The sequence below is a fragment of the Alligator sinensis genome, unplaced genomic scaffold, assembly GCF_000455745.1.
Source record: "Alligator sinensis unplaced genomic scaffold, ASM45574v1 scaffold370_1, whole genome shotgun sequence".
Taxonomy (NCBI): Eukaryota; Metazoa; Chordata; order Crocodylia; family Alligatoridae; genus Alligator; species Alligator sinensis.
The window spans coordinates 1,322,315-1,331,383 of NW_005842128.1; the positions used below are offsets into that span (position 1 = coordinate 1,322,315).

Sequence of the window (9,069 nt, forward strand, 5' to 3'; positions counted from 1 at the left end):
GCCCCCGGTCCTCTTTCCTGCCATGGCAGGGGGTCGGACTAGATGATCTGCCCAGGTCCCTTCCGACCCTAGAAACTATGAAACTATGGATTCACCAAGGACAAGTCATGCCTGACCAACCTGATTGCCTTCTGTGATTAGATGACTGGATCTGCAGATGCAGGGAGAGCAGCTGATTTGATATACCTTGACTTTAGCAAGTCTTTTGATATTGTCTTGCGTAACATTCTTGCAAGCAAGCTAAGGAAGTACTGGTTGGATGAATGGACTGTAAGGTGGATAGTAAACTGGCTGGAATGTTGTGTTCAAAGAGTAGTAGTGAATGGCTTGATGTCTAGCTGGTATCAAACCCCAGAGTTTGGTTTTGTACAAGATCTTCATCAACAACCTGGAAGATGGAATAGAGTGCACCCTTAGTAAGTTTGCAGATGACATCAAGCTGTGGGGAGTAGTAGATGTGCTGCGGGGGTAGGGATAGGATTTAAAGAAACCTAGAAAAATTGGTGGATTTAACCAAAAGAAATCTCATGAAGTTGAATAAGGATATTGCACCCGTACAGGCTGGGGGCTGACTGGCTGGGCAGCAGCCCTGCAGAAAAGGACCTGGGAGTTACAGTGGACAGCAAACTGAATGTGAGCTAGCCATGTGCCCTTGTTGTGAAGAAAGCTAATGGCATCCTGGGCTGCATTCGTAGGATTGTTGCCAGCAGATGGTGGGAAGTGATTCTTCCCGTGTATTCAGCACTCGTGAGGCCACATCTGGAGTACTGTGTCTTGCGAAACCTGCAAAAAAGAAAACTAAAAATAAAATGCTCAGTCCCCAGTGGGAGTCGGGGAGCCTCTGGCATGAAGAGGAACAGCCAAGATGGTGGTTGCTACACTGCCCCATCGCTGCTGACTGATCAGAAGGGCTGTCTGTCATGCTGCCCCCCAGACCTCTCTGCCAATCAGTGACAAGGTGCAGGGCTCAATGATGGACAGTCCTCCTGGACAATCAGTGGTAAAGGGTGGGACCACCAGGGCTCCTTGGTCAAACGGAACTGTGTGTGTGGTGGGGTGGGGAGGGGGGCACCATAATAAGCCAACAAAATCAGCTGCCTGCCTCCTTGATTTCGGTAGGTCCCTACTTAGGATGCGAGGCTGAAGGAACTGGGCTTATTTAGTCTGGAGGAGAGTACTGGGGTGGGGGGGCAGGGGGGATTTAATAGCAGCTTTCGAATACCTGAAGCGGGGTTTGAAAGAGGATGGCACTAGACTGTTCTCAGTGGTGGCAGACAAGGAGCGGTGGTCTCAAGTTGAAGCTGTTAGGAAAAATTCTTTCACTAGGAGGGTAGTAAAGCACTGGAACAGGTCACCCAGAGAGGTGGTGGAATCTCCATCCTTGGAGGTTTTAAAGACCCAGATACACAAAGCTTTGGCTGGGATGATCTAGTTGGGAATGGTCCTGCTTTGAGCAGGGGGTGGACGAGATCAGGGGTTCCCAAACTGTGGTACGGGTACCCTTCAGGGTACACAAGACATCTCTGGGAGATATGTGGGAGAAATAGTATAATGGCAGATTTCATTTTCATTATAATAATTGGCATTTAAAGGGTTTAAATATAAAATGTATGCTGGTAGGGGTGTGCAGGCAGCTGATAAATCTAGAAGGTGGTATGCAATAAGAAAAAGTTTGGGAACCTCTGGACTAGATGATCTCCTGAGGTCCCTATTTTTCTATGATTCTATGATTGAACTCACAGGCTCCAGTTTTCACTTTTTGTTCTCCAGTGTGGCAGGCATATACCTGCCCCACTATCACACCAACTTCCACGAGGGCAGCTCAGAGCTTCAGAAGTTTTATACTGCTTGTGATATGAGGCTGGAATAAATGCAAGACTGCCAGCTGCATTGCTAATACTTCCAGCTGCATTCCAACCCTGCTAGGACACAGCAGTTGTATTACGTTGTAAATAAACAGAATTGCTTTTTACTGCTTTGTCTGGCTGTTTTTTAAAAAACCCCTGAAGAGCTACTCTGCAGGCATGCCACTTCTTCAGAGTACTACAGAGTATCCTCAGGCCCTATAGACACTGTGGCACAACCCTGCCTTTTATTACTTTGAGCCACATATTTGGGGAATGAAGAGCATTAGTCTATGTACCCAGATTTAATATGCCAGTGTTGGGAAAGATAATTGTGGGTGCTGACACAGGTACTTAATATGATTCCAGAAAGGAATAGCCTTCCCTCTTCCAAGGAGCTATTGGTGAACTCGGTAAATGGCACCTTATGTATATCTAGACAGAAGCCTAACCAAGTGCCCAGATATCAGGCCATATCCACATGAAGATCCTTCCTGCATATTAGCACTATATTAGAGGACAAGCCTTCTGGAGAGCTTGGTTGTAATTCTGTTCTGGGGATATGGGTGATTTGTGATGCCTTTCTTTGTCTAGCAAGCTTGCACAGTAGAGAGCAGGACTTTAGCTGTGCTAGCAGCACTCATGTTTGCTATATGGACAGGAATCATTTTGACTGTACCGTGGTCTCATTACCATACTAAGCCCCAAAGGGAGTCCTCAGACAACTTTTAAACTGTTTTTAAAGTAATGTAAGACAAAGCAAGCATTAGAAAATTGGAGCAACCCAATTATAGTGCAGTAATAATCTTAAAAAAAATAGTGACTCTGGCCATAATCTGTAGCATCCTGTTTGTATTTCTAGCTCTATGAAAGTAATCAAACAAATATTCAGAGGAAAATAAACACTAGAAACATTAGAGGGTAATAAAATCACACACAGGAATCCATGAAGAAGAAAGCTTGTCAGGCAAAATTAAAATGACGTTCCTGATGGACTGAAAGTGACTGCAAGGACACACACACATGCCTATGACTCTGCTGCAGCTGTTTAGCAGAAAAAATGAATATTCTTCACTGTGTGTTTACTTCTCTGGATAAGATCCACAGAACTGGCAGGGATGGGTCAAAATATGAGCCTCATCCATTACAACTCCAGCCTGACTTAACTCCATTCCCTCCCTTGGACGCATTATGTGGGGCTGCCCTTGAAGCCCACCTGGAAACTGCAGCTGGTGCAGAATTTTGACAGAGGTTGGTTGCTAGAAGCACATTCCTCCAGTGCCCCAGCATCAGCACTGGTTCCCAGTAGCTTTCTGGGAGCAATGAAAGGTGATGATTTTGGTTAGATATGTAGGGCCATAAATGGTCTGAAACCTACTTATCTAAGGGACTGCCTTCTCCCTTATGCCCCACTGAAATCCCTAAGGTCAGCTGAGAGCAACCTTTTGCAAGTACCATCAACGTGCCAAGTCCTCTTGGTGAAAACATGTAGAAGGTCATACTCAGCAGTTTCTATGAGGCTTTGGAACAACCTTCCTCTCGAGACGTGCTAGACTCTGGACATCTTTTGGAAGAGGTGTAAGACCTTCCTATTTGGGCAGGCATTTAACAACCAAAGCTAGGCTGGGATATTGGTTAGGGTGGCTGTTTTATGTCGATGCTCTAGTTTCCCTTTTAAATTGTTCTGCTGTCTTGTTTGTTCTCCTGTTTTACAGTGTATTTTGTTCTCTTATTGCAAGCTGTCCTGAGTCTGTTAGGAAGGGCAGCATGCACATCAATTTAAATAAAATTAATATGTAGCCCTTAGATCCTCATGGGGAGTGCTCTAAAGGCAAACCTGCAGCCTGTGAAGTGGCAGATCTCAGCATGGGGGAGACAGGGTTTAAGTATACCCTGCCCGTCTGCATCAGCAGGGATACTCCAAATCCAGAAGCGTAGCAGTGAGGATGCTCTGGGCTCATCTTTTCAGAACAGTTGCTAGAGATGTTCTCCAAGTAGCCTTGCCACTGCATTTTCAGGTTTGTGACATGTCTGTGGACTCAGGTGGATAGGGCATGTTTGGGTCCCTGTGTACTAGGACCCGCCACTGCAACAGGGTAGACCATCCCATAGATGCCTGGGAAGGTAGTGCCACAGAGTCACCAAAGGTCCTCTCCTGGAGGGGAGACCATTTTCTTGGAGTACTTACAGTTAGACATGACAACATACTGATGAGTTTGCAGTTAGGAATAATTTTGCATTTGCAGGGAGATGGAACAACTGATCTTTACATCTCTTCTATCTCTGACGTCTGATTGCCCAGGAAGTGGGCTCCTGGGATGCAACAACTTCCATTAGGAATTGTTTTTGGTCAGGGTAACTCCAGGAAAGGTTTCCTGGACATTCTGATACAATGTTTGCAATACATTTTACTATATGCATAGTATATAGTATTGTTTCTTGGCTTTTTGGCTCAATCAAATTGGACTTTTCTGTGCTGTCACTGTGGCAGAAGACTGATGCTCTTAACACCTTCCTCATCTTATCTGTCCTGAAGATGCCTCTAAAGAAATGGACAACAAGATCACACAGCTGCCAAAGGCAGCAAGATGGGACAGCTGCCAAAGTGGATGAAACTTCAGCAGCAGGCCAGCAACAAGCTCCTGTACATCCACTACAAGCAGGTGAGTGCCAATGTCCTTTCCATGCGAGAACTGTGCAATATCACAGCCTATGGCTTTCACTTCCTGACTTACTCTAACAAACTGCTGAGGCGTGTTGCAGTAAACGTGCTGAGAGGCCACCACAAGGAGGATCACCAAGTTATTGCCTAGTGAAGATCTGAAAGTATTCTCGAGCAGGTCGTGAGAGAGTGACTTCAAGTGTGATGGTTGGGTTTGCTTTGCTGTGGAGCCAAGCATATAATAACAGACCTGGTATTAACCTTACTCAATGCCTCAGGAAGCATATTGGCTGCTGCTAGAGGACTGCCAAGATGTGAGGACTGGCAGTGGTGGTGGTGGTCTTGATGCTCCTAGGCCCAGCTGGCAGCAAGATGACTGTCACCCCTCCAGTGAGGACCAAGCTGAAAGTCATACGGAAAAATACAATGCTCTGAAAAGGAAACCCCAACAGGACAAGTTCTGTGAGGTCACCTCTAAGTGGTATTCTAGCAACCGCTACCTGTCTTGAGGAAACTTCACTGGCTTTGTGGACTGGTGGTTCATCCAGAGAGTCTACCTCATCTGTATCCCCTTCAACAGTGCCACGGCAACTATGACAAGAGATGTTGGAGATGCAGCTTCAAGAACAAAACCAAACCCCACATGAGAGTGTGGCAGTTCTGACACAATACTATACAGACCAGCTGATTACGACCATCTTGATGTCAGCAGAGACTGTGCAACAGCCTGCTAAGACCAGATATTGTTGCCAGCAATGGACAACAGGGAAATCGTCATCATGGATGTGACCATTCTCTTTCAAAACCAGTGGCAGGCTTCTGCGGAAGCCCTAAACTGCAAGCTTGCCAAATACATCCCTTGGCAGATACCTCTAGGGAGAAAGAGTATATGTTACAGTGCAGGTACTGATTGTCAGTGCTCTCAGTGTGTGGGACCTGAGCAAGGAGAACTTTCTGAAAACCTCCAGAATTCCCTGATGGTATTCTGAGCTGATGAGGTGCCTGATGGTATCAGATAGTCATGGGATATTTACACTGAATACATAAATGGCTATTGACAATTTGAAGAGACCCAAACCAGATCACCTGCCAGAAATAATAAAGGGGGAGAGTAGACTGAAAAGGACACCTCTCTTCTTGACTACAGACTCAAATAGAAGCTGCTTAGACTATAGTTTGTGCTTTACCAGGGCAAATGTAGACCACATGTTTAATATATTGCTTGGAAATATCTTGTTATCTATTTCAATTTGGTAACAATGTAGCTACCATACCCAGAATTCCCACTGACAGTCCTGTAACGTGATAACATTGTATAACATTTTCGGAGTAAAGTTTTTATGGTTTTTAGTATGTATGGCATATATAAGATCTAACATGCATAACATAATATTATAACATACAAAGACCTGACAAAGCATGTCTTGCATTTGAAAGCTTTGTCTAACCCTATCCGAACTATATAGTTGGTGCAATAAAAGATATCATCCTAAGAAATCCTTGCCATTCATATATACACACTATATAATATATACATACTGTACATGTTTATATGAAGCACTGGTGGAAGTTCTGCTTCTGTTGAAATAAATGGGAAATAAAGATGGTGGTGATTATTATTTAATAATATAGCATGTAGAAGGAGGCCCAATAGGGGTTAGGACAACATTATGCTAGGTGCTTTATAAATGCAGAACACAAAGATAATCCTTGCCTTGGGTAGTTTACAATCTTGCCACTGATTCAGTTTGACCAGGACTTCAGCATTAGATTATTGCATGACACGAGTTTCTCTGCACATGTTACATACAAATCCAGAGAAACGTGTTGTTAATCCAGATGGTCTATTTTCCTGTACACTGCTGTCAAACACCTATATTTGAACACCAATGTCGCAGTACTGAGTGTTGCTTTTATGCAACACCAGACCAGAGTTTTTTCCATATATGTGTGGATGGGCTCCAGGAACTAGGGTAATGAGTAATTCGCCAACAGGAGGGGCACTATGCGTGCTTTCTGGACAGACACCAATAATCAACCATAGGAACACTTCGCATGCTTAACAGACACCAACACATTGCACCAGTATCATTCTAAATAATATCACTGCCATAACAATTAACAAGATTACAAACATTAAAACAAGATATACCACTACTAAAAGAGAAAATGATATGAAATGCAACAAACAGGAGAGCTTTAGAGAACTATGCCCCTTGTTTGCATGTGTCAGCAGCTGCCACTTCCTACAATTCAAAGGCAAAACCCTCTCAAAATCTGTTGTACACTGTGTGTACAACAAAGTCAACGAGTAAGGTTAATCGCTGAGCTTTAAGTCTGCCATGAAGAACTCTACAATTATAGTGTTTACAACAGGATAGTGATTACTGTTTTTCATGTACCATTTTCCATATCTAAAATTCAGTCTATTAAACATATATTAATTCAATTATTCCTTCTTATTGCTACAGTCTGTATACTCACAGAGAGATCTAACCAAAACGCCAAGTTCCATGCCGCTGAATTCATTCTGCTTCTCTAAATATATAACCCAGAATTTAGTCTTTAGGTCTAAAGTTGATTTATAGTTCATCATGGTATGATTAGTTCAGTTAAGCAACAGCTTTTACTTATGACATTCTAGTTACATTTCTTTCTTAGGCTTCATGCTGTGTTGTGTTTTTAATTGTGTGGGCTCTGGAGAGACGAGACAGAATTCAGTTGTACTGAATGCAAAGGGTATTTTTAATGAGGCTGCTGACCCTGCAGTTCTCCCTCATTCTTTAGCAATAAGACTGACTAGCTTGGTCTCTCTAAGTCCTGGCCTAGATTTCCCAGTAATGGAATGGACTGACATTGGCACATCCCTCTTTTGTTTCAATTAGTGTTAATCTTCAAACCCTGGTTCTCAACAGATCACTGTAATTATGACCCACCCTTTTATGACTACATGGGAAGAGGTCTGAAAGCATTTTTTTTCTGTTGTTACTGCGTCATGGTTCAGAGAAGGTCGTATGCATTCTGTTTCTTTTAATTAGGAACGTACATTACAAAAGGGATCATACCTTCTAAATGTGCAAATGATGCTGCAAAGCAAGTCCTTCACTTGTGGTAGATAGCTGTGGTTTTAACTCGTACACAGATCTGCTCAGCTCAGCTCAGCAGAACTTAGAGCTACTTCAGTCAAAGTGCAATGCCCATGGACACACTCTCGAGGTCCGCTTAATTCATCCCTGATGCTGGAGGCTAGGTGCAGGGTGATATAGGTTGTTTGTGTCAGCTGTAAATTGGCTCAGGACACCCTTTACACAGAAGGTGTCTTTTGGGAGTCATTTCCAACCACTTTGAGATCCCTTTAGACTAACAAAGTGGCATAAAAAGGTCCTGAATTAATTGATAGACATGTCCACGTATGTCCATTTTACCAGGAAATAGCTTATCAGAGGGTTATATTATACTCTTTCAGATGTAGCACAAGTCTATGTTACAATCTCTGGAGTTATTTACAAGACAAATATTGTACTCATCATTTTCCTCTACTCTTCAGCTTATTACTGTAGTCAGAAATACAGTGGATTTTATGTTACCTCTTGTGTTATAAAGTGCCCTTTTTCTGGACGGTGATTTTGACATGGGTCACTTGGCAAGAAAGAGGATGGAATGCTTTTTTTCTGGAGGATTACTGTAAAACTATCAATATGCTAGAATCTGGAACTAATTTGGTACAGTCTAATACCAGACACCTGTAACTTGTTTTATGAGGAAATGTGTATTTGGGCAAAATTGGTAAACATATCTGTGCATATTTATCAGTGTTTCAGTTCTTAATTATGTTAGCCAAAAAAAAGAAAAGAAAGAAAGAAAGGAAAATCCATTCTAACAAGGACAAAGAATATAAAAATATGAATCTAAGAGCAAACATATATTGAGACAGACATTGAGCAACAAATACATATTCAGATGTTACTGGGATGTGGACAATTTTGGTTGCTCAGTTGTAGAAATAGAAGTTCTTTAAAAGGGATATTTTACAGACACGTATTTTATGAAGAGATTCTTTGCTCTTCAGCAGTTTGTCACAATAGTCATGACATGAGTTTTTGAAATTCCCTTTGAGCATCAACTTTGCTTTATGTACTGGCACTAAGATTTGCCTTCTCTTTTGTCCAAAGTTTGTCTGATGTCTCTGGCTACCCTGGGAGTGGGGGGCGCCAGGACGGGGCGAAGTCTCTCTCTACCAGTGTGTTGGTTCTAGATAGAGCTAATGCAGACTCAACTACAGGTAAAATGGAATTAAATGTCTGAAGATCTCCAGCCACTTCAACAGCTCTTCAGTCTTGCTGCTGTTCCACTTGTTGTATTTGGGAAAACTAGTGTAGTACTTAACACATGACACCATGGGTGCATCCAGCATTTTGGAAAGATCAGTGACCTGCGTTGCAGGGGTGGCCGCACCCCAGGTCCCAGCCTTCTCCCACACACTGGGTTGGGCGGACTGCAGCAGGAACAGCAGCGCAGGACTTTGAGCTCCTCAAGTAGGTAAGAATCTTCCCTCCCCGCTCC

General features: G+C 43.1%; 1 long non-coding RNA gene across 1 annotated transcript in view; it reads right to left on the minus strand.

The window, feature by feature from the left end:
* Window positions 1-7,208, minus strand: part of LOC112550499 — a 40,811-nt gene extending 33,603 nt beyond the window's left edge. Inside the window, exons 1-2 of the long non-coding RNA XR_003094385.1 lie at window positions 6,991-7,208; window positions 6,046-6,084 (exon numbers count right to left, since the gene is read on the minus strand). This is a non-coding gene — a long non-coding RNA (uncharacterized LOC112550499). The remainder of the gene's footprint in view (window positions 1-6,045; window positions 6,085-6,990) is intronic.
* Between the last annotated feature and the right edge of the window lie 1,861 nt (window positions 7,209-9,069).